Consider the following 23,950-nt stretch of genomic DNA (forward strand, 5'->3'; position numbering starts at 1 on the left):
GAGACTCTGCCACAGAAACCCTAGTGATCTACCATCCTAATTGACAACCATGCAAACAAAGGAAAGATGGCTCAAGGAGACAGAGTATTCATCTGTAATCTTTTAGAGGATGGCCAGAATAATAGCTACTGTAACTAAACCTACCATATCCCACTTTATCTTTCCATTACTCCAGTGGAGCAAGTTCTGCTGTTACCTCCCTTATATAGATGAGACATTGAGACTCAGAGACACCAGGTAACTGGCCCAGGGTTACCTAGCTAGTAAGTAAAGGAGCAGAGATTTGAACCCAGATCTATTCAACTCTGAACTCTAGGCAATTACACCTCTTTCCATAAATGTATCCTGAAAGTATTAGATCCAAATAGTAGACCTACTTGAATGGTTAGATTTGATAGACATTGTTCGGGAAATATGCTTTTTATGAAAGTTCTTTTTCTTGTAGGTGACATTACAAATTAATTATTGGTCCAATCTTAGTTTTCACATGATGGAAAGTAACCATGGTTGGGGAGGTATTTCCCACAGGGTCCGGTCAATTTCATTCTGTTCGGATTACAAACCCTCTGACCTACAAGTTAGTTCCAGCATTTAAAAGGATAAAGACTGTTGTAATACCTGTGCAAATCCATTAGCACTGCTGGAGAACTGTCTCTGTGTCCTGTAGTTGATGGTCACTAGTGTCATGGGTATATGTTTAGCATTCATTCTTACCTCATGGATTATGGTGGATCTGAAGTAGCCTGAAGACAGTAGTAGGTTTCATTCACTATAGCTTGTTCACCTGGCTGAGTGTCAAAATATTAAAATGCTGTCTCTCGCTACTTCCTGCCCAGTCCTGCCGCTATTGAAGGTAGCAGACAATTAAACACGAACGTCTCTTGTTTTCTTTTGCTCTTATTTTCTTCAGAGGGCAAACAAAGCATATAAAGTTCCCCATCCACTTAAAGTATTAGAGCACAGACTCTTTGATTAGAACTTCTATTCCATCTTAAGCTCTGAGAGTGGCCACTAGCTCCCCCTAGATTTATCAAGTGAGCTGCCTTTGGTAAGCACCTTGTCCACCTCCTCCCTGGTACCTCCTCTGAATATTCTGCTAATTTGTCTCCAGTGTCCTAAGCTTCCTTCAATCTCCTTTATTTGTTTCCTTTTGCTGCTGTGACAAATTACCACAAACATAGTAGTTTAAAACAACATGTTTATTTTCCTACAGTTCTGGAAGTCAAAAGTCTGAAATGAATTTTGCATGGCCGAAATTAAGGTGTCGGAAAGGCTGGTTCACTTCTGGAGGCTCTAGGGGATAATCCCTTCCCTTCTCTTTTCTAGTTTCTAGAGGCTGTGCTCCTTCCTTAGCTCATCATCTTTCTTTCCGCTTCTGTCATCACATGGCCGCCTTCTCTGTCTGACTTTCCTACATCCCTCTTTTAAGGACCCTTGTGATTTCATTTGATCTACCTGGATAATCTCTCCATCTCAAGGTTCTTCACTTAATCATATCTGCAAAGTCCCTTTTACCATGTAAGGGAACATTCACAGCTTCTGAGAATTAGGACTTGGATTCTTTAGGGACCATTGTTTGGTCTACCACAGGGGTCCCCACTGCTGGGCCACAGACTGGTACCAGTCCGTGGCCTGTTAGGAACCAGGCTGCATGGCAAAAAGTAAGTGGCAGGCAAGTGAGCATTACTGCCTGAGTTCTGCCTCCTGTCAGATCAGTGGTAGTATTAGATTCTCACAGGAACATGAACCCTATTGTGAACTGTGCATGTGAGGGATCTGGTTTGCAAGCTCCAGCTAATGCCTGATGATCTGAGGTGGAACAGATTCATCCTGAAACCATCCCCACTCCCCCCTGCACAATTCCCCCAACCACGTCCGTGAAAAAATTGTCTCCCACGAAACTGGTCCTTGGTACCAAAAAAGGTTGGGGACCGCTGGTCTACCACAGTTCTCTTTTATGGAGGATTGCCCAAAGAAAAAGAAATGTTCCGTGATGTCATAGAATTAACATGAAACCTGTGGCACAGAGATTTGGCTCCAATCTTTTTTTCCCTCTGTTATTTGTATAAATTTATGGGGGTACCAGTGGCATTTGGTTACATACATAGTTTCCACAGGGGTGAATCTAGGGCTTTGGCTCCAGTCTAGAATCTGACATTATACCCACTATCAGACTGGGAACCAAGTACTCCACATCCTTGAGAGAAGGCTTAATCCACAAATATCCCTCCCAGCTATAAAATTTGTATAACACAAAACATTTATTTATATTAAAATATAAGTGACTTGAAGCAATTTTACCACATATTAGGCTTTTCTCCAAAGGATTGACTTTATTCTGAAAATAAATAATTCATCAAATTTGATGTGGTAAGTGTTTTCTTTTGACAAAAAACGTACCCTGAACTACTGGAACCACACCACATAGGCAGCCAGGTTCTTCCTCCAGTATTAAGACCAGTCCAATTTGGGGCCAGTCACATACATAAATATGTAGGCCAAGGTTTCTCAGCGTGATTATATATATAATACAGATTATAGCAAGATTATAGCATTGTAAAAAATCACCAATTGCTAGAACTGAAAAGCGTTACTCCCACTTCCTCTTTCCACCTCCTTTTTCATTTTGCAGATAAGAAAACAAAAACTTGGAGGAAAAAATTGCTTGACCAAGTCCTAGCAACTACATTGAGGAAAAGTTAAGACTATTATTAGAGTCTTTTTTATTTTTCTTTAAAAGACAGGATCTCACTCTGTTGCCCAGGGTGGAATGCATTGCTTATTCACAGGTGCAATCATAGCATACTATAGCCTGAAACTCTTGAGATCACGGGATCCTCCCTCCTCAGCCTCCCAAGTAGCTGGGACTACAGGCACATGCCACCATACCTGACTTAGAGTCTTTTCACTTCTTATTTAGAGTTCATTGGCAATTGTGCTATTTATGATTTTGTTCTTGGAAAAATTTTTGGACCAGATTGCTTTTCTTCAGATATAGTAGCCCTACTTTTCAAAAAGTTTTAGTCAAAAAGACTGTCTATATAATGACCATAGATATTATGTTTGAATTGATTTATATTTTTGACATTAGAGAGGTCCTCACACAAAAAGGTTTCTTTTAATTAATATATATAAAGAAAAGTTTTTATTTATAAAATATTAAATACATTATTCAAGTCTTCTGTACTTTTGTACAGAAGGATACAAAATAGGATATGAGATGCTCAATGTATTACTTCACAAATTTCAATCTATCGTGTTATAATATCTTATTCCTAATTTAAACGTCTCTATAAATCTCAATCTTATAGATCAGAAATGAGTAAAATTAATTACAAGCAGTGGATGAAAACAGTAGAAAGGAATGAGACCTGAGTGTAATTTTAATGTAGATTTTACTTTTGAGCCATGTTAATGTTTTACATATTCCAATAGGAGAAATAAATTTAAAAGGGTGAAGGAAAACCCCCAAGATTAAATGACCCAAAATATACAGCAAATTTATAAAATAACTACAAAGAAGAAAAAAATAGTAGTCCAGGTAGATTTTATAGATGGAGCTCTAGCTTTCTTCCCTTAGTGGAATATATTTTAAAAGTAAAATGAATCCCAAAGAAATATTAATTTGTTAAGTTTCTTGTTGGAATAGTATTGCTGGGTATGGGTATAGTATTGCTGGATTTTGAGTATTATAGGATTAATCAAGGAAGTAAGTATATTGTTCATGGAAACCAGTGTTCTCACTGCAGAGAAGGCAGAAACAAAATACAAATGAAAAGAAGAGAGGAAGTATCCTCTTCTTGGGTGTATCAGTATGAATATATGTATCCATGTGGGTATGTGTGTGTTTATGAGTGTGTGTATGTATGTGCTCTGCCCATCTTAAGGGCCAAGAGGCAATGAGTCCCCAGTGACAAGGAGATCCCTGGAGCCCAGACTTTGATTTCTAAATGAAAGGAAGTAAGGCTTCTTGCAGAAATTATGGATTCTGGGTCAGAGGAGAAGTATAAGCCAAGCCTAAACTATTTTATTAGGCCAGAAAATAAGAAGTGTTCGAAACCCGATATGGAGATGTCCATTTTGGCCAAAATTAGAAGGTTTGAACAGGAAAAGAATAGTGAAATAGTGGATTATAAAACATTTAGTTAAGAAGAATATAAGTCCATAGTTACATTACATTTTATGTATAATTATTATATCAGTATTGTAGATCTCTTTTCAAAATATTTATATATCCTTATTTTATATACAGACCTATGGATATACTTACATTAAGTGCTTTAATAACTTTATATTTTTCACTATTATTATAACTTGTATTTCTTATGGTTGGATATTAAAGCTCTGTCCATAAATTCTAAACTGAATATTATTTGGTACATGTTTACATTTTTTGGATATAATTTGCTTGGTAGTTTTTGTTTATACCCAGCTGTGGTCCATTTTTAAATCTTTGTGAGTAGTCATAGAATTTTAGAATTAGGAAAAATTTTAGAGACTATTTGGCTCAATAGTCATCCATCCCATAAATATGATTCAAACTTTTACATTTTAGGCACTGTCCTGCACAGGATTATATTGGTCCTGGTGCAGTAGGTGTAATCACATCTCTAGGTGGCGCCATTTACATAGTGGTTTATGCCAGTGGCACCATCTATGGTTTTCTTTTTTTTTTTTTTCTTTTTTAAAAATTATTATTATTATACTTAAGTTCTGGGATACATGTGCAAAACGTGCAGGTTTGTTACATAGGTATACATGTGCCATGGTCGTTTGCTGCACCCATCAACCCGTCGTCTGCATTAGGTATTTCTCCTAATGCTGTCCCTCCCCTTACCCCCACCCCCTAACAGGTCCCAATGTGTGACGTTCAGCTCCTTGTGCCCAAATGGTCTAATTGTTCAACCCCCACTTATGAGTGAGAACATGTGGTGTTTGGTTTTCTGTTTCTGTGTTAGTTTGCTGAGAATGATGGTTTCCAGCTTCATCTATGTCCCTGCAAAAAACATGAACTCATCCTTTTTATGGCTGCGTAGTTTTCTGTGATGTATATGTGCCACATTTTCTTTAACCAGTCTATCATTGATGGGCATTTGGGTTGGTTCCAAGGCTTTGCTATTGTGAGTAGTGCTGCAATAAAGATACGTGTGCATGTGTCTTTATAGTAGAATGATTTATAATCCTTTGTGGATATACCCAGTAATGGGATTGCTGGGTCAAATGGTATTTCGAGTTCTAGACCTTGAGGAATCGCCACACTGTCTTCCACAGTGGTTGAAATAATTTACACTCCCACCAACAGTGAAAAAGCATTCCTATTTCTCCACGTCCTTTCCAGCATCTGTTGTTTCCTGACATTTTAATAATTGCCATTGTAACTGGCATGAGATGATATCTCATTGTGATTTTGATTTGCATTTCTCTAACAGTGATGATGAGCTTTTTTTCATGTGTCTGTTGGCCACATAAATGTCTTCTTTTGAAAAGTGTCTGTTCATATCCTTCATCCACATTTTGATGGGGTTGTTTGTTTTTTTTTTCTTGTAAATTTGTTGAAGTTCTTTGTAGATTCTGGATATTAGCCCTTTGTCAGATGGATAGATTGCAAAAATTTTCTCCCATTCTATAGATTGCCTGTTCACTCTAATGATAGTTTCTTTTGCTGTGCAGAAGCTCTTTAGTTTAATTAGATCCCTTTTGTCAATTTTGGCTTTTGTTGCCATTGCTTTTGGTGTTTTAGTCATGAAGGCCTTGCCCATTCCTATGTCCTGAATGGTATTGCCTAGGTTTTCTTCTACGGTTTTTATGGTTTTAGGTATTATGTTTAAATCTTTAATCCACTGTGAGTTAATTTTTGTATAAGGTGTAAGGGAGGGGTCCAGTTTCAGTTTTCTGCATATGGCCATCCAGTTTTCCCAACACCACTTATGAAATAGGGAATCATTTCCCCATTGCTTGTTTTTGTCAAGTTTGTCAAAGATCAGATGGTTGTAGATGTGTGTTGTTATTTCTGAGGCCTCTGTTCTGTTCCATTGCTCTATATATCTGTTTTGGTACCAGTACCAAGCTGCTTTGGTTACTGTAGCCTTGTAGTGTAGTTTGAAGTCAGGTAGCATGATGCCTCCAGCTTTGTTCTTTTTGCTTATGATTGTCTTGGCTATATGGGCTCTTTTTTGGTTTCATAGGAAATTTAAAGTAGTTTTTTCTAATTCCGTGAAGAAAGTCAATGGTAGCTTGATGGGAATAGCATTGAATCTATAGATTACTTTGGGCAGTATGGCCATTTTCACGATATTGATTCTTTCTATCCATGAGCATGGAATATTTTTCCATTTGTTTGTGTCCTCTCTTATTTCCTTGAACAGTGGTTTGTGGTTCTCCTGGAAGAGATCCTTTACATCCTTTGTTAATTGTATTCCTAGGTATTTTACTTTCTTTGTAGCAATTGTGAATGGGAGTACACTCATGATTTGGTTCTCTGTCTGTTATTCGTATATAGGAATGCTTGTGATTTTTGCAAATTGTATCCTGAGACGGCTGAAGTTGCTTATCGGCTTAAGAAGTTTTTGGGCTGAGATGATGGGGTTTTCTAAATATACAATCATGTCATCTGCAAACAGAGATAATTTGACTTCTTGTCTTCCTATTTGAATACTCTTTATTTCTTTCTCTTGCCTGATTACCCTGGCCAGAACTTCTAATACTATGTTGAGTAGGAGTGGTGAGAGAGGGCATCCTTGTCTTGTGCCTGTTTTCAAAGGAATGCTTCCAGCTTTTGCTCATTCAGTGTCTGTCATAAATAGCTCTTATTATTTTGAGGTACATTTTATTAATGCCTAGTTTATTGAGTGTTTTTAGCATGAAGAGGTGTTGAATTTTGTTGAAGGCCTTTTCTGCATGTATTGAGATAATTGTGTGGTGTTTGTCATTGTTTCTGTTTATGTGATGGATTACGTTTATTGATTTGCATATGTTGAATCAGCCTTGCATCCCAGGGATGAAGCTGACTTGATGCTGGTGGAAGAGCTTTTTAATGTGCTGCTGGATTCGGTTTGCCAATATTTTATTGAGGATTTTCGCATCTATGTTCATCAGGGATATTGGCCTGAAATTTTCTTTTTTTGTTGTGTCTTTGCCGGGTTTTGGTGTCAGAATGACGCTGGCTCATAAAAAGAGTTAGGGAGGAGTCCCTCTTTTTCTATTGCTTGGAATAGTTTCAGAAGGAATGGTACCAGCTCCTCTTTTTAGCTCTGGGAGAATTTGGCTGTGAATGCGTTTGGTCCTACGCTTTTTTTGGTTAGTAGGCTATAATTACTGCCTCAATTTCAGAACTTGTTATTGGTCTATTCAGGGTTTTGACTTCTTTCTGGTTTAGTTTTGGGAGGGTTTATGTGTCCAGGAACTTATCCATTTCTTCTAGATTTTCTGGTTTATTTTCTAAGAGGTGTTTATAGTATTCTCTGATGGTAGTTTGTATTTCTTTGGGATCAGTGGTGATATCCCCTTTATCATTTTTTATTGTGTCTATTTGATTTTTGTCTCTTTTCTTCTTTATTAGTCTGGCTAGTGTTCTATCTATTTTGTTAATCTTTTCAAAAAACCTCCTGGATTCATTCATTTTTTGAAGGGTTTTTCGTGTCTCTATCAGTTCTGCTTTGATCTTAGTTATTTCTTGTCTTCTGCTAGGTTTTGAATTTGTCTTTGCTTCGTTAGTTCTTTTGGTGATGTTAGGGTGTTGATTTTAGAAGTGTCCCATATATGCTTTTCAAAGCACCAAGTGTAGCACGTTTGTTTGCAATACCCTGGTTCCTGGATATAAACTAGTGAACAAGACAAGTTCTAGACCTATGGAAACTTCTCATTATAGAAAAGAAAAAATACATGCAAATCAGCAAATATACAAGAATGATAAAAGCAACATGACTGGATGCTGTGGGAGTGCATGAGAGGGCCGCCTACCTCAGAATGGGGAGATGGAGGCACACTTCCTGAGAAAATAAGTTATATCTCTGCTGAGGTCTGAATGAAAAAGGCAGGCTCAGGGGAGGAAAGGAGGGGAAGAGAGATGGAGGAAAAATGTTTAGGCAGGGTTCATTGCAAGCTCTTGAAGATAAAGAGAGAGGATTGTGCTCAGGGAGTAAAAATAGTTGTGTCGCAGGAGCAAAGAGGCACAATGAAAAGCTGGAGGCCACAAGAGGTTAAGTAACTTTCCCAGTGTCACCTATTCTGTCTTCTCTTCTGATTCATTAATGAACGTGTTAAATCGCAACAGATTCATTCATCACAAGTACAATTATATACCCCAGGAAATGTTCTGTCAAAAACTCTATTACAGCGTATTCTCTGATAAATCCTTACCCTAGACTGGAGCTTGGCAGTTCTCAGATGGCTGCAACTATTCCTGTTCATCTTTGCACACCCCACAGAGCCTATTTGTTGCCTTGCACACAGATCATCTTCAGAGGTGTTGTGGTTGTTGAGATCCCCATCAATATAAATAAATGAACCATAAACAGTGATTTCAGGAAGATATTTGATTCTGATTTGAGGGTATCTTTATATTCAGAAGCTAAATGCAAAAACATTTTTAAAAAGCCAAGAGCAAAAGCGTAACAGCTTCTTTGATAGCATCCTGTTTGCAAGTCTCATTTGCTTCTGGTATTCTTCCTGTTAGTAGTCAATACAAGTCATCTGTAAGTCAAACAAAATTGAATTGATAAAATGATAAATTGACATGAGTCGATCTTAAGGGAGTCCTAAAAACATTAAGATGTGCTTTGCTTCCATTTATAACAATGTGTATACAATACTGCATTCATGTAATCAAATTATCTTATAATTTTATTTTGAAAAATCAAATATATTTCACATTATTTTGATGCCAAAATACCAGGGTAATTTGTTGCTAATGGATTATCATGTTTGCTTTCTTCTTTTATTAGGTTCATGAAATTTTCAGGAATTAAAGTTAGTCCTGAGGAAAGTTCATGAATGTCTAATGCTGGACTGTGGTAAGTCCTCAGTCTTCAGCCATTTTTGTTTGGCAATAATATATATTTAGTTTATTTGTCTGGGTTGGTTAAAAGCAGAATTTGTAATTTCCATCAATATTATCATTTCTTGTTATACTTATTCTGAGATATTTCATATTATTTCTATAAAAAGATCATTTATTACATAGTTTTCTAATTTGTTATAGTCATAGTGTATTTATTCACCTTTTGTTTTTCTTTTGAATTGATCATATGTTAGTAGTAACAAGTATATTATTAGTTGTCATATTTTCTCCCAACATTTTACTAATGAAAAATTTTAAATATTTTGGTAAATTGAAAGCATTTTGAAGTGAACATTTATGTACCCAAAATCTGGTTTCTACCATTAGCAGTCTACTTGTTAATCTTTTTCAGCTATTTTTTTTTTTTACTTAGTTCTCTTGCCAAATTCTATGTTTGAATTTTGTACTTTACTCATTCTATAGTTTGTGAATGTTTGGGCTGTTTTCAGTTTTTGTCTATTATGAAGCATTCTGTAATAAACACTCTTGTATAATTTTTGCTGTATATTTACATTCATTGCTATGGTATATATATCTAGGAGTGGAATTGCTTGCTTATAGGATTTATGCATATACAGATCTAGTATATATTGCCAAGGGTTTTCCAAAGTGGTTATATTAATTCCAAAGTGGTTGTATTATTTTAAAATCACAACAGTATATAAGAGTTATAGTTGCTCCGCATTCTCACTAATACTTGGTATTGTTATTCTTGTTTGTTTTTTTTTAAAGCTATTTTAGTAGATGGATATCATGTTTTGTTGTTGCTCTAATTTGGATATTCCTGGTGACTAATGGCACTGAGGATTTTTCCAGTTGTTTGTTTTTTTTGTTTTTGGTAATTTGGATGTCTTTTTGTGTGTGTGTGTGAAATGCCTGCTGCATACTTTTACTCATTTAAAAATTAGATTGTCTGCTTTTTCTTATTAATTTGCGTAATAACTTCATATATTCTGGGAGTCTTCTATCAGCTATATGTATTGAAAACCTCTGCCACTCAGTGGTTTGACTTCTTACTAACTTTTTATGAACAGTTTTACTTTTTAATGAGGTCCAAGTTATCAACCTTTTTGTTTATGCTTGATGCTATTTCTGTCTTGTTTAAGAAATCTTTGGCAGTTACAAGGTCATGAAGATATTCTCCTATTCAATCTTTTACAAGCTTTATAATTTTACCTTTCACATTTAAGTCTTTAAGTCACATTAAGTCAATCTATCTGGAACTTATTTTTATGCATGAAGTCTAAGGGTCAAGGTTTTTAAAAAATTTTTCCTCTCATATGATTATCCAATTAATCACCACCATTCATTGAGAAAACTATTATTTCTCACTGCACTGTAGTAGCATCTTTCTTGTAAAGTAGGTAATCATACATGTTTCAGGCTACTTTAGAGTTCTCTATTTTGTTCCAACAGTCTATTTGTCTATTTTTGAGCCAGTACCATAGTGTTTTTTTTACTATATTTTTACAGTAAGCTTGGTATCTGATAGTGTAACTCCTCCAAGTTTGTTCTCCCTTAAGATTGTATTTCCTAGTGTCCACTCTTTGTGTTATAATGTGCATTCTTTTTGAGATGGGGTCTGACTCCATTGCCCAGGCTGGAGTGCAATGGCACAATCATGGCTCACTGCAGGCTCAACCTCCTAGGCTCAAGTGATCCTTCTACCTCAGCCTCCTGAATAGCTGGGACTACAGCCATGCACAACCATGCCTGGCTAATTTTTTTTTTTAATTTTTAAGTTATTTTGTAGAGACGAAGGTCTGTGTTACCATGCTGTTCTTGAAATCCTGAGCTGAACTGATCTTCCCATCTGGGCCTCCCAAAGTGTTGGCATTATAGGCATGCACCACCTCATGCAGGCATCATTTGCATTTTACAATGAGCCCATCAATTTCCACCATATATAAAACAGCTAGAATTTTTATTGGAATTGCATCAATTTTATCTATCAGTAAATTTGGAATCAATTGACAACTTTACAACATTGAGTTTTCCAATTCTCAAATATACCATAATATAAACCTTCACTTGTATATATTTTTAATTTCTCTTGGTGATGTTTTGCCACGTTCTTGGTTGCATTACTTTCATTGGATCTACTATAAGGTGTTTGATCAAATCTATTAGAAATGGTATTGTTTTGAAGCTTTGTTTTTTAACTTTGGTAGATAGGATATCTAATGTCCTTGCTAAAGATTAATTTGTATTTTATGTTATCTAAAAATAATGGTGGCTCTATGTCTCTATTTTCTATCTTTATTTCTTTTTTTGAAAGCCTCTCTAGGACAGTGTTGCATAGAACTGGTTTTGGTAGACCTTCTTATTTCATATGTAATGACAAGAAAAAAGTTCGAAGGGAAGGAATTCTACATTTCAGTATAAAATATTTACTGTAGGTTTAAAAATTCTTTATCTTCACTTTATTAGATTATTCATAGTTTGTTGAAAATCTGTTTCCTCATCATAAAATGGAAGACATTGTTAATTTTATCTAAAGAGTTGAATTTATATTTATAAAATTGTTCACATTATCTCTAGTCTTTTTTTAATTGAGGCACAATTTATGCATAGTGAATTATACAGCTCTTAAGTTTATATAATTTGGTAAGTTTTGCCCACATATTAAAAAGCACTATAAAGATTTAGAATATTTTCATTACTAAGAAATTCCCTTATGCCCTGTTCCAGTAAATCTCTAACACACATTTGACTTCTTTCACAGATTAGATTAGTTTTTCCTTTTCCTGAACTTCAACAAAAAAGGAATAATACATCTGTATTTATTGGGAGGGGGATTCTGACTCCTTTGTCTCAACATAATATCTCTTAGATTCATGCATGCTGTTGCATGTATCAGTAGTTTCTTTTCTTCTTATTGTTGAGTAATATGCCATTGAGTGAATAGGACAACATTTGTTTATCAATTCTGCTATCAATTGACAGTGGATTGTTTTCAGTTTGGGGCTTTTGTGGTTAAAGCTGCAATAAGCAATTATATAAAAGCCATTTTGTGGGCATATGTATTACTTTCTCTTGGGTAAACAGAAGTGGAACTATTGGGTCATAAGATAGATGTACATTTGAAGTTATAAAAATTTGCCAAAGCGTTTTCCAGAGTGGTTTATTTATTTTATATTTCCAGTATCAGTTTATGAGAGTTGCAGTTGCTTTACATTCTCACCAATTTGGTGCTGTGCCAAGCTGATCTTGGCAGAGATTAGCTCAGGATCTCTCAGAAGTCTCAAGGTGTCACTCAAGCTTGGAGTCTCATCAGATGCTCAAATGGGGAAGGATGTGTTTCCAAGCTTGTAGTCATTAGCAGGATTCAGGTCCTCATGGATTGTTGGACAGAGGGCCTCAGCTACTTGCTGGCAACCGTCTGAAGGCTGCTTTGAGTTATTTGCCATGTAGCTTTCTCTATGGGGCAGCTTTCTTCACCAAAGCCAGCAATGAAGAGAATCAGTCATTAAGGTCTGGTAGCAGGGCACAAGTTACCATCTTATGTAACATACTCAAGGAAGTAACATCTTAACAACTTTGACTTATGCTCTTGGTTAGAAGGAAGTTGCAGGTCCTGCCAACACTCCAGGGGAGGGGATTGTACAAGGGCATGAATAACAGGACGTAGGGATAATTGGGGCCATCTTAGAGTTTGTCCACCTCAACTAGTTTCAGGGATGATTAAAACCCTTCTCCAGAGATGCACACTTTTTTTTGTCTTAGCCATAACACCTTGGAGAGTAATGACACAACCGAATATGACCAAATAAATGTAATAGGGTGGGACAAATTGGGAGAACTCAGGTTTTGTAGTTACATGTGTTCCTTCATGTGGAGAAAGTCCAATTACAGTCCAACAAGGGGTTCCAAACTGTGGCTCCTTAATGTCCCAACAGAAACAGGGCACAGGTATGCCTCCTGGCAGATGAGGCAGATGTTCACCATCTGGGGATGTGTTCACAGGTAGCATGTCTGTCAAGGTGTGGGGATTTTCTGGTAGTGTTCCAGTTCCTGGGAGGGACTTGCAAGAGCATGGGTAGTACTATGATTTGAAAGCGGCCCCTCCAAATCTCAGATGTTGCCAATGTGATGGTAGTAAGAGGTGGGATTGTTAAGAGGTGATTAGTCCATGAGGGCTCCTCCCCTCGTGAATGGGATTAAGGCTCTTATAAAAGAGGCTTCACAAAGCTTTTGTCTCTTGCCCTTCTTCCATGTGAGAGCATAATGTTACTCCCCTCTAATGGATGCAGCCCTCACTAAACAACTAAACCTGCTGTTGCCTTGATCTCAGACTTTCCAGCCTCAGGAACTTTGAGAGAAAAATATCTATTTTTTATAAATTACCCAGTCTGAGATATTTTGTTGTATCAGCACAAGACAGATTAAGACAGGTAACGAGCCAATACTGGGCATAATAGCAATATAAAGAAATGGGTCTAAGACATAACCATGGTGTGTAAATTATTAGAACTAAGGCAGAAGTTTTAGCAGTAGGCTTAGAAATAAGAAACATAGATCTCAGGACTAAGGTACCAGGTGAAGACCAGCTCAGGTGAATCCTGGAGAACGTGGGGCTCATAAATTCATAAATTTCTCTTGCTCTCAGACAGGATTGACTTTAGAAAATGGAATTAAATCTGAAGCTACAAGGGGAGAGAGACCCTAGAATCCAAAAATATTGTAGAATTGATTGATTGTCAGGGGACTCCTCTAAGGCCTTGGAGGCTGGCAATAAAAGTAACCTTACTTTCAGTTTCCTTTTTTTCCCTTTCTCTTTTGGACACACCATCTCCAGTGCCTAAATATTCCAGCTCTCCAGGACATTTCTATTTTAAGCTTCTTTCTAATAGTAGAATAAAATGCCTCGTGCCTTAGTTTGGGATTTTGAATATTGTGGGATAGGTAGAAGAGTTTCATGGGAAAATGGCATGCTATGTCTTTGTCTTTCTGAAATCATATCTACAGACAACTACTTATCTTTCAATAAAAGGATCTCTGTCCATTCATTTGCTGAATGATGGTTGAGAAGCTACTGTTGCTATGAACTGTGTTAGTGCTGGAATAAAATTAGAATTTAAAAAATGCACATTATTCCTACCCTCAGAATTGGAAAAACTACTTCACAGAATTGGAAACAATTACTCTAAAGTTCATATGGAACCAAAAAAGAGCCTGCATTGCCAAGACAATTCCTAAGCAAAAAGACCAAATCTGGAAGCATCGTGCTACCTGACTTCAAACTATACTATGAGGCTCTAGTAACAAAAACAGCATGGTACTGTTACCAAAACAGATATATAGACCAATGGAACAGAACAGAGTCCTCAGAAATAACACCACACATCTACAACCATCTGATTTTTGACAAACCTGGCAAAAACAAGCAATGGGGAAAGGATTCCCTATTTAATAAATGGTGCTGGAAAAAACAGGCTAGCCATATGTAGAAAGCTGAATCAGGATCCTTTCCTTACACCTTATATAAAAATTAACTCAAGATAGATTAAAGACTTCAATGTAATACCTAAAACCATGAAAACCCTAGAAGAAAACCTAGGCAATCCCATTCAGGACACAGGCATGGGCAAAGACTTCATGACTAAAACACGAAAAGCAAGGGCAACAAAAGCCCAAATTGACAAATGGGATCTAATTAAACTAAAGAGCTTCTGCACAGCAAAATAAACTATCATCAGAGTGAACAGGCAACCTACAGAATGGGAGAAAATTTTTGCAATCTATCCACCTGACAAAGGGCTAATATCCAGAATGTACAAAGAACTCAAACAAATTTACAAGAAAAAAACAACCCCATCAAAAAGTGGGCAAAGGATATGAACAGACACTATTCAAAAGAAGACATTTATGCAGCCAACAGACACATGAGAAAATGCTCATCATCACTGGTCATCAGACAAATGCAAATCAAAACCACAATGAGATACCATCTCACGCCAGTTAGAATGGTGATCATTGAAAAGTCAGGAAACAACAGGTGCTGGAGAGGATGTGGAGAAATGGGAACACTTTTACACTGTTGGTGGGAGTGTAAATTAGTTCAACCATTGTGGAAGACAGTGTGGTGATTCCTGAAGGATCTAGAACTCGAAATACCATTTGACCCAGCCATCCCATTACTGGGTATATACCTAAAGGATTATAAATGGTGCTGCTGTAAAGACACATGTGCATGTATGTTTATTGCAGCACTATTCACAGTAGCAAAGAAGTGGAACCAACCTAAATGTCCATGAATGATAGACTAGATTAAGAAAATATGGCACATATACAACATGGAATACAATGCAGCCATAAAAAAGGATGAGTTCATGTCCTTTGTAGGGACATGGATGAAGCTGGAAACCATCATTTTCAGCAAACTATCACAACGGCAGAAAACCAAACACTGCATGTTCTCACTCATAGGTGGGAATTGAACATTGAGAACACATGGACACAGGGTGGGGAACATCACAGACTGGGGCCTGTTTGGGGGTGGGGGGCTGGGGGAGGGATAGCATTAAGAGAAATACCTAATGTAAATGACGAGTTGATGGGTGCAGCAAACCAACATGGTGCATATATACCTATGTAACAAACCTGCACGTTGTGCACATGTACCATAGAACCAAAGTATAATAAAAAATACATAAATAAATACAAAGGCTTCTGGGTCACACGAGCTTTTCCAAAAACACATTGATCCAATTTTATTTTTTTCACCAATCATTTATGGTGAGTTTGGGCCTGAGATACTTTTTGGGCGATTGTCTAGTAAGTATATAAACTGAATAAAGCAGTTAATCTCAAAGGTCTGTAAATTTCAAGAATGTCTTTTATACTACAAACCTCATTAAAAGCTGAAAATGCAAATAAGTATGTGTGTGGAGAAACAGGAAGTATCTATATTAAATTGTGTTTTATTTTCCAGACTGAATTAAAATAATTTCTGAAAAGATGAATAACACCGGTTATGCACATGAGAGTGAGGGCATATTACTTCAAAATGTGTTATGTTTCTACATGCTAATGGGATCTTTTTGCATCCTCTCAGTTCAGAGAATATAATTCCTCTTACTGGGTAATTTTTATATCTGAAAACTTGAAAGGCAGAAATTAATTTAATCAAATAGCCAGAGTCTGAATTGCTTCATGTTTTGACTTCAAATACTGAGAGAGGAATGCACTTATTAAAGATGGGTAGTGATTCAGACAGGAACCTCATGGAACCATTGAGGGCCAGGCTCCTTAAAGGGTTTTTTAAAACTTCAAAAAATTTTTTATCTGCTTTAAAGATCTCTAAATAAAACCATTTTATCTCTCTTATTTGGGAAATGTTCAATGTCAAATGAGTCTGGAGTTCTTTCCCAGGATGAGTTAAAGTCTCTCTTGCTACTCTTTAAGGCTATTTCTTCTTACTCAGAATGACTGTCAGCTGCCTAGGATCTTTCATGAAATAATGTTTCATATAATTGAGGAGAGTCATGAAGTCAGATCTCGGTCTCATTATCCAAGTTAAAATCACCAAGCAAAAGAGCAGTATGTAATCACATACTTAATGTGGAGAAGAAAAAGTCAAAGGTAGCTTAGGGGAGGAGAAAAACTTTTTTCCTCTACCCTCTTAGGTTCATTGGCTGGGGCCCTGTAAAATAGACTGAGAAAAGACAGATTAACAGGAGAAAAGGCAAACAAATTTTATCTGATGTTAGCTTTTCTTAACACAGGGGCCTTCCTAGAAAAGAAGTAAAGCTTCAAAGAAGTAGATAGGCCTGAGAATTTATGTACCATTTTTAACAAAGAGTGATAAATTATGGACATGTGACAAGGCAAAGGAAAGATTTTTTTAGCTTCTGGGAGTGGTAACCTGTAGGAAGGCAGATATATGGGAGAATCTAATGGAAGATCCAGGTTATTTTAGTAAGGCTTGGTTGTGCAGGTTCATCTTGGTGCCAACTTTCTGTCTTCTTCATGGCCAAAAACTTCCTCGCAGGAGGGAATCTATGGCAGTACTCATTGCTCAGGAGTTTCTGGTTTTAGTCAGGTAAAGAAGTCCTGGCAGCTTCTGTGAAATCTCAGTTTCCTTCAGATCAAAGTAATCCTTATGTCAAAATGACCTATTTTGGGGTAGCATATTTTGGGGTGACATTTGGATCACCTTCAGTATCATAGATAGTCTGTTAGTGATAACCCACTGGGTAAACAACTCTAGCCAACTGTCCCTTTTCTTGTAAGTCTCTTTTCCAAACTTACAATGTATGTTTTTATTCTTCTGGTTTTTCTATTAATCACTTAGATTAGAAGTGGATATACAGAAGGACATTTCTGTGCGTGAAAAGTTAAATTGATGCAGACTCTTCTTCTTCTTCCTGGACTGCATTGGTGGAATTTACTTACTCATCAAAACATTTTTTTTAGAGACAGGTCTCACTCTTTTTCCCAGGCTATAGTGCAATGCTGCAATCATAGCTCACTGTAACCATGAACTCCTGGGCTCAAGTGAACCTCTTGCTTCAGCCTCCTGATTAGCTAGGATGATAGGCATGCACCACTATGCCCAGCTAAATTTTTAAATTTATTTTCATTTTTTGTGGAGACAAGGTCTCGCTTTGTTGCCCAGGTTGGCTTTGAACCCCTGGGCTCAAGTGATCCTCCCACCTTAGCTTCCCAAAGTGCTGGAGTTACAGGTGTAAGCTTTTCCAGTCCTTAGTTTGTTCCAGGTACTGTTAAAGGTTCTAGGGATGCAGCTGAGAAAATGAAATAAACAATGAAAACATGGCTTCTCTCATGGACTATGAATAAAATGGAGTGATTGTACAGTTTATTCTGGAACTGGAAACTGGATTATTCCTTGCTAATCTATTTGTTTTCACTTAGCACCTCATTGTTGGTGGTTTTCTAATCAATCATCTAATCAGCATTCACTGAGTGTCCACTCCTGCCAAGCATTAGGCTCTCGTGGAGCTGGTAATCTAGCTAGCAAGAAGAAATCAAAATGGATCATTGCACGACAATTTTAGGCAATCAAAATATTTCACACAGCAATACAGGATTAACAGCTTCGCCTAGACTGTTAGCTCAATTCTATGACTTCTCAGGAGGTGTTTGCTAAACTATGTCATGGAATATTTCCTTTTCCCTTCACAATATTAGTTGGTGGGATATATATAATGTAAAAATAATTTGATGTCTGCCTGCATACCTATGAGTTAATAGAATTGCTGTGGTGACATGGTGAAGTTCTAATTCTCTTTCTTCATTCTGGAAATCTCTTTGCTCTGAATGAATTTAGTAAGATGTCAGGCTTTCATTGAGTTCACTAAGCCTAGTGATTATTCCATATGATTGATTTTATTAAAAATAAGCTTACAAGCAGCAAAATGTAGACAATAATTTGATGTTCCCGAAAACGTCTAACTTTTCTAATTTATGCAAATAATTTTTTCCTTATTAACTTGCTTTTTAAGCATTGTATTGAATACTAACCATTTGTCACCTGTAAAATGCTTTTACTGCTCCTCAGACCATAGCTAGCATTGTGCAAATTTTAAAGACAACAAATTAACATTCTATGCTGTGGGTTAACTACTGGAAACCTTGTATAATGGCATTTGATTATATAAGGCTGATGATTTAGTCTCATGAAAATCCTACCTAATCGCTTGGGTAACTTTCATCATCTTTCATAAAAGAAGATGACATGAATGCCAGTGATGATAGGGAAATGTCAGATTCTCTTTCTAGCAGCTGTTGGTACCCAGACTTCCAAAGATTTGACACTTTGTTTGAATCCTGGTAAGCTCTCTGCACTTGAGAAATTATCATTCTGGGTGATTTGGGAAATGTTGGCCCACTGAGTGAAAAAAAAGGTAAGATTGAAAGGGAAGAAGGAAGTTGTAGTAGACATCTTTTAGGGTATCATCCAGCTAAAGAGCCTGCCCTTTCTTTTGGTGTTTGATACCAGATTTGTGAGGAATAAGCCACCCAGCTTTGTATTAATATAAGCCCCTATACTCTTGACGATAACTCCTTGGTTTCTTGTTACATACATATATGTTGGCAGGAATTTCTTCCTTGGAATTTTGGAATCAGGATGCAAAGACAGCTGGCATACATGTAGATGAGAATGGGACAGTAACAACAAAATTTGGGAGCTGAGAATAGAAACTTCTGCCCTGTGAATAAAGGAGGGAGAATGCAGATCTACATAGAATGAAAGGAAGGAAGCAGAGTTTAGCGAGCAGAAGAAATATGAGATGAGTCTGCTGGGTTCTTGTTCCTTCCAGGTGAAGTGGTAGTGGAATGCTTCCACTGGAGCCAAGTAGAAAGTGAGACCTCCCCAAGTCACAAAGAGAGAGAGAGCGGGGGAGAGGTGTATCCCCATGGGAAAACCAGAGGGTCATTGCCAGAGGATGGGAGAATGAATGTCAGGAAAACAAAACAAAGGAGGTTCTCTGCAGTCAGAGAGGCAAAGGGAGAATTTTTAAATAAAATAAAGTTTTTCTGATTATCCTACTAAAGTTACAAGTCATTGTAGAATTGGAATTAAAATTGTTTGAAAAGATGTTTAAATGTAAGTGATAAGTACACTACTATTTTCTTGCTCCTTATTAACATTGATTTTGTGATCATTTGATCAGGATTAGGGTGATATTTTCCTCATGTATATAGTATATGTAGAAAGGATTCTTTCTAATGAACTGTGAAATTGTGACATAAGAGGGTTCCTGTTTACCCACTTAAGCAAATGCTTCAGGAGGCAGTTTAGTAATATCCATTACTTCGTGCATTTATTGCTAATGATTACAAATGTGTTTTTCTGGCACACTTTGAAGGGTAAAACAATATTTAGTAATTTAAACCTTCAGGTGTCATTTCCTGCAGTTATTTTGATTTGGTAAATTTCTACTTGGCCTTCATCCATTTTTGATTCTCTAGCAAGTTGTGGGAGACTGGTTTTGAACAACTGTCAAATAATTTATATACACTCTTTAAAGAATTATTGGATATTAGGGATGAGGATATGTCCTTATCTTTTGCTTCCCTGGACAGTTACCCATTTCTGTTCATCATAATATTGCCATCTGCTTCCATGAGTATAAAAAGTCATGCAAGGAGACAGTCAGACAGGTCTTGTTTGATAACGGTCATTTGTGGCCTTCTCTGCTTGTAAGAAGGCTCGGAGGGCTCTGTGACCTTCACAATGGTAGACATTTAACCACAGAAACAATGTGAGTAGAAAACATAAGCAGAGAGCCAAGAGGGAAATTTAATTTCTGGCTTACTTTTTACATGAGAGATCAAGACATGACTAAGCATATCGCCCGAGCTTGCTTATGAGTAGCCAGATAGACACAGACCTAGGATCCAGCTGGGAGTTTTCTAACCTGGCCACTTTTATACCTGCATTGGGTGTGGCCACTCTGAGAACCGCAGTAGCTTTTTTCACCTCGTCTTACAGAGGGCAGCCTGGATCATGTTCAGTGTTCATTCTCCTGCCTAACCCACTCTGACCACTGTGGTAACCCTCTGAGTGCCTCACCCTTCCTTTTCCTAGTAAACATAGTGGATACCACAGCTTATTCCCTGACAGGGGTCCTGTCTGAGGGGCCACCTGGTAGTAGTCAGCACCAGTGCCTTGGGCCTCTGTTTCTTCAGCAATGGCAAAATGTACTTGGGTGACAACAGTCTGCCTTTGAAATAACTGGAGAGCAGTGAATTGCTTGAGCCGTGGATTGTCTGCATGCAGATATGGACCCAGGCATCCAGAAGAGAGATAGCTCAACAGGCCTGGGGGAAATAAGATTTGACCTATTTAGAAAGGAGTAGAAGCATTGAGAGGGAGGTCTTTGAGGAGAGGTGGGAAAGCTTTCAGTGGGAAGAACTGCATGACCCAATACAGAACTGGAAATATTAACAATGTAAGTAGTCCTTGAGCCCTCATGTCATGCAGGGCACTGTGCCACATGTTTGACATGCACTATCTCATTTAATCCCTTGATCTTCAGTCCAGTGCTCTACCTCTGAGCTGTACCCTCTCCTTCATTTAATCCCTATAGGTAAGTGCCCTTATCATTCTCATTTCAGTGCAGAGGAAAGCTCAGGGAGGTGAATTGGTTTGCCACATATCACAAAGTTCATAAGGGGAAGAGGCTGGAGTACATCAAACAGATATAGCTACAAAGAGGTGGAAAGGCTGGCCTTGCCATCACCAAGAGTTTGTGTCACATAGAGCTGCCCTGCAGTAATAGCTAGCACAACTGTACAGCTACAGAAGTGTAAAGCTGTACAAAGAAGGGTTACCTTTACAGCATTTCCCTAGCTTAGTGAAAAGGCAAGTCTTGAACTCTCACGATTTCCAGGAGCTGCGGTGCTGTATTGTTGAGTCATTTGAAATTCATTTTCACCCCGTTCCCTAAAAAACCTCAGTAATATCAACACATCAGTGCACACACACAGGCACACACATACACACACTCTCTCACTCATTCATGAGAAAAAGAAAGATTTGTTCTGAGGAATTGGCTCATTCCAATTATGGAGGCCAAGACGTCCTGCAATCTACACTCTGCAAGTTGGAGACCCGGGAAAGCCAGTTGTGTAATTCAGTACAAGTCTGAAGGCCTGAGAACCAGAGGTGTAAATCCTAGCCCAAGGTTAGGAGAAGATGAGCTGAGTTGTCCCAGCTCACCAGTGAGGCAGAAAAAATAAGAGGAAGAAGACAGATGCCTTCTTCCTCTGGCTTTGGTTCAGGCCCTCTGTGACTGAATGATGCCCACCCACACTGGGGAAGGCAGGTTGTCTTATCAAGTACGCTGATTTGCATGTGAATCTCAGTCAGAAACACCCTCACAGATGCATCTAGAAATGTTTATTCTTGGCATCCTGTGGCCCAGTCAGGTTGACACATAAAGTTAATCATCAGACATATACCTACTGGATGCCTGTGATTTGTTAAGCAAAACCAAAACCACATTCTGCAGGGCACAGCTGATGATGTCCTTCTCACTTTTCCTCACTCAGGAACAACTGAAACAGGTGGCACCTTCGGAGGCAAGATGGAGGCAGGATAGAGGAGGGGATGAGGATATAGACCATGGAGACTGACAGACCTGGGCCTTGATCCCAGTGCCACAGTTTCTTCATATAGAAGAGGAGGAGGATAATGCCAATCTCATGGGCAATATAACAAGGAACAAGCAAAACCCCCAAAGGTGTTGATGCCTAAACATGCAGTATATTAAGTGCCTAGTAAATATTACTAAGGCAGTATTGCCAGGAGAATCAGTTTATTCCTTTCTAAGTTTGGTTAGAGGTGTTTCCAGATTTAGTCGAAGCAATCCAGTGGGTCAGCCCAGGAGCGAGTTCTGGAGCTCACAGTTCTGATGTGCAGGCCACTGACTGTTCTCACTACCTCATGCTCCATTATTAAAGAGTCCCATAGAGGGAGAGCATGTTCAAACAACCAAATCGTACTTAGATACACAAAAGTGTGATAAATTAGGGAAGTATTGGGAATGGTCTCATTTATAAGTGTTTTCCATTGGCTTCTTTTAGATAAGAAGCTTTTTTGTGCTTTAATTCTTTTTCAAATTAAAGAACATGAATTTATGCACACCAGTTTTCTAATCTGTCCTCAGCATATCTAGCCAGTGTTATTTTTAACCACCGTTATCTGGCACATCATCTAATAGAGGTGGGCTGCTCATCTCGCAGGCCCCTTCTATTTTCTGTGAAGTTCTCTCCTCTATACCCTGAACATTCTGATTCCTCCCATTGGAAGCATCCCTTCTTCCTCCTGTCTGATCACACCCTCCCTTTCCTTCAAGACTCTGTTTAAGATCCACGTGTTCTAAGAAGCCCTCGTTTTGGGCCAGAGTCCTCTCCACCTGCTCTGATATTTGAAAATCGCATACGATATTCTTGAAATCTTTAGAGCTCCAAAAAAACCTTCATCACTAAGCAAAGTAACTATAGCCCAAAGGTTCTGACTATCTGCGTGGCTATGCTGATCGAGAAAGACTGAGGCAGGTTTACTATGTCTTGGTGTCTCGCATAGGTTTTGAGGACAATTGAGATGCTGGAGATCATCAGCATCATGCCATTAGGAGATGGAAATTCACCAAGAGGGAAAAGAAAAACACAGCATGCGCGCATGTGCAAACTTATTTATTTACTCAGTAAAGGGCATATAAGAAATCTATGCCAGGGAAGGTCAACAAGGGCAGTACTCTACTCTTTGATCATCATTTATCCAGGAAGCTCTTGATTTTTTTAAAAGAATAAAGCCCTAAACATTATGGAAATATACCTGTTTTCTGAGGTTTCATTAAATTATACTTAAGTTCATTTTTCATGTGAAAAATGTGCTTCAGGCTTCAATATGATGAATCGTTTCCTCCTGTGTAACAGTGGTGGAGGAAGTTAATTTAGCACTGCCGCAGTAGTCCTGGTTGTCTCCTATTTTATTCTGGGGCTGTTGATTAATAGGATTACACTGGAGTGATTACAGCTGCCAATTTGTTTATCCCATCACTGGGGTCAGCGCCGAGGATCTTATTTCAGGTTTCTCTGGTTTTGAAACCTGGTTTGTCATGTTTGTAATGTAATAAACTTCTGCTGTATCATCACCCTATGGAGTGTTCAACTAAGCTAAATGAACTCTCGAGCCATCCATGTTATGGGAATTTGAGTCATTTGTTCACAAAGTATTGATTGAGCACCAGTGGTGAGCAATATCTTGTACTGTGCTGAGAAAATCAAGGCCATTGCACTTGATGCAAAGGGGGAGGCCAGTTTATACTTTGGGAACCTGAGTATTGGCAAAGTGTAAGCAGTGGGAGATGGGGAGGCAAAATGGTAAGTGACTAATACCTATCTAGGCTTTAGTAT

At 37.9% G+C, this 23,950-nt stretch overlaps 1 protein-coding gene across 2 annotated transcripts in view; it reads left to right on the top strand.

The window, feature by feature from the left end:
* The window catches only part of KCNN2 (potassium calcium-activated channel subfamily N member 2), a 442,874-nt gene that overhangs the window by 40,510 nt on the left and 378,414 nt on the right, over positions 1-23,950 (top strand). Inside the window, exon 1 of one of the 2 annotated variants that reach the window (XM_063810584.1) lies at positions 8,943-9,011. The exons of the other annotated variant lie outside the window; for it this stretch is intronic. The gene's annotated coding sequence lies outside the window, so the exon portion shown is untranslated. Of the gene's footprint in view, positions 1-8,942; positions 9,012-23,950 lie in introns of those variants that run through there. 2 annotated transcript variants of the gene reach the window in all.

This window comes from Pan troglodytes, chromosome 4 (genome assembly GCF_028858775.2).
Source record: "Pan troglodytes isolate AG18354 chromosome 4, NHGRI_mPanTro3-v2.0_pri, whole genome shotgun sequence".
In the NCBI taxonomy this organism is placed as follows: Eukaryota; Metazoa; Chordata; class Mammalia; order Primates; family Hominidae; genus Pan; species Pan troglodytes.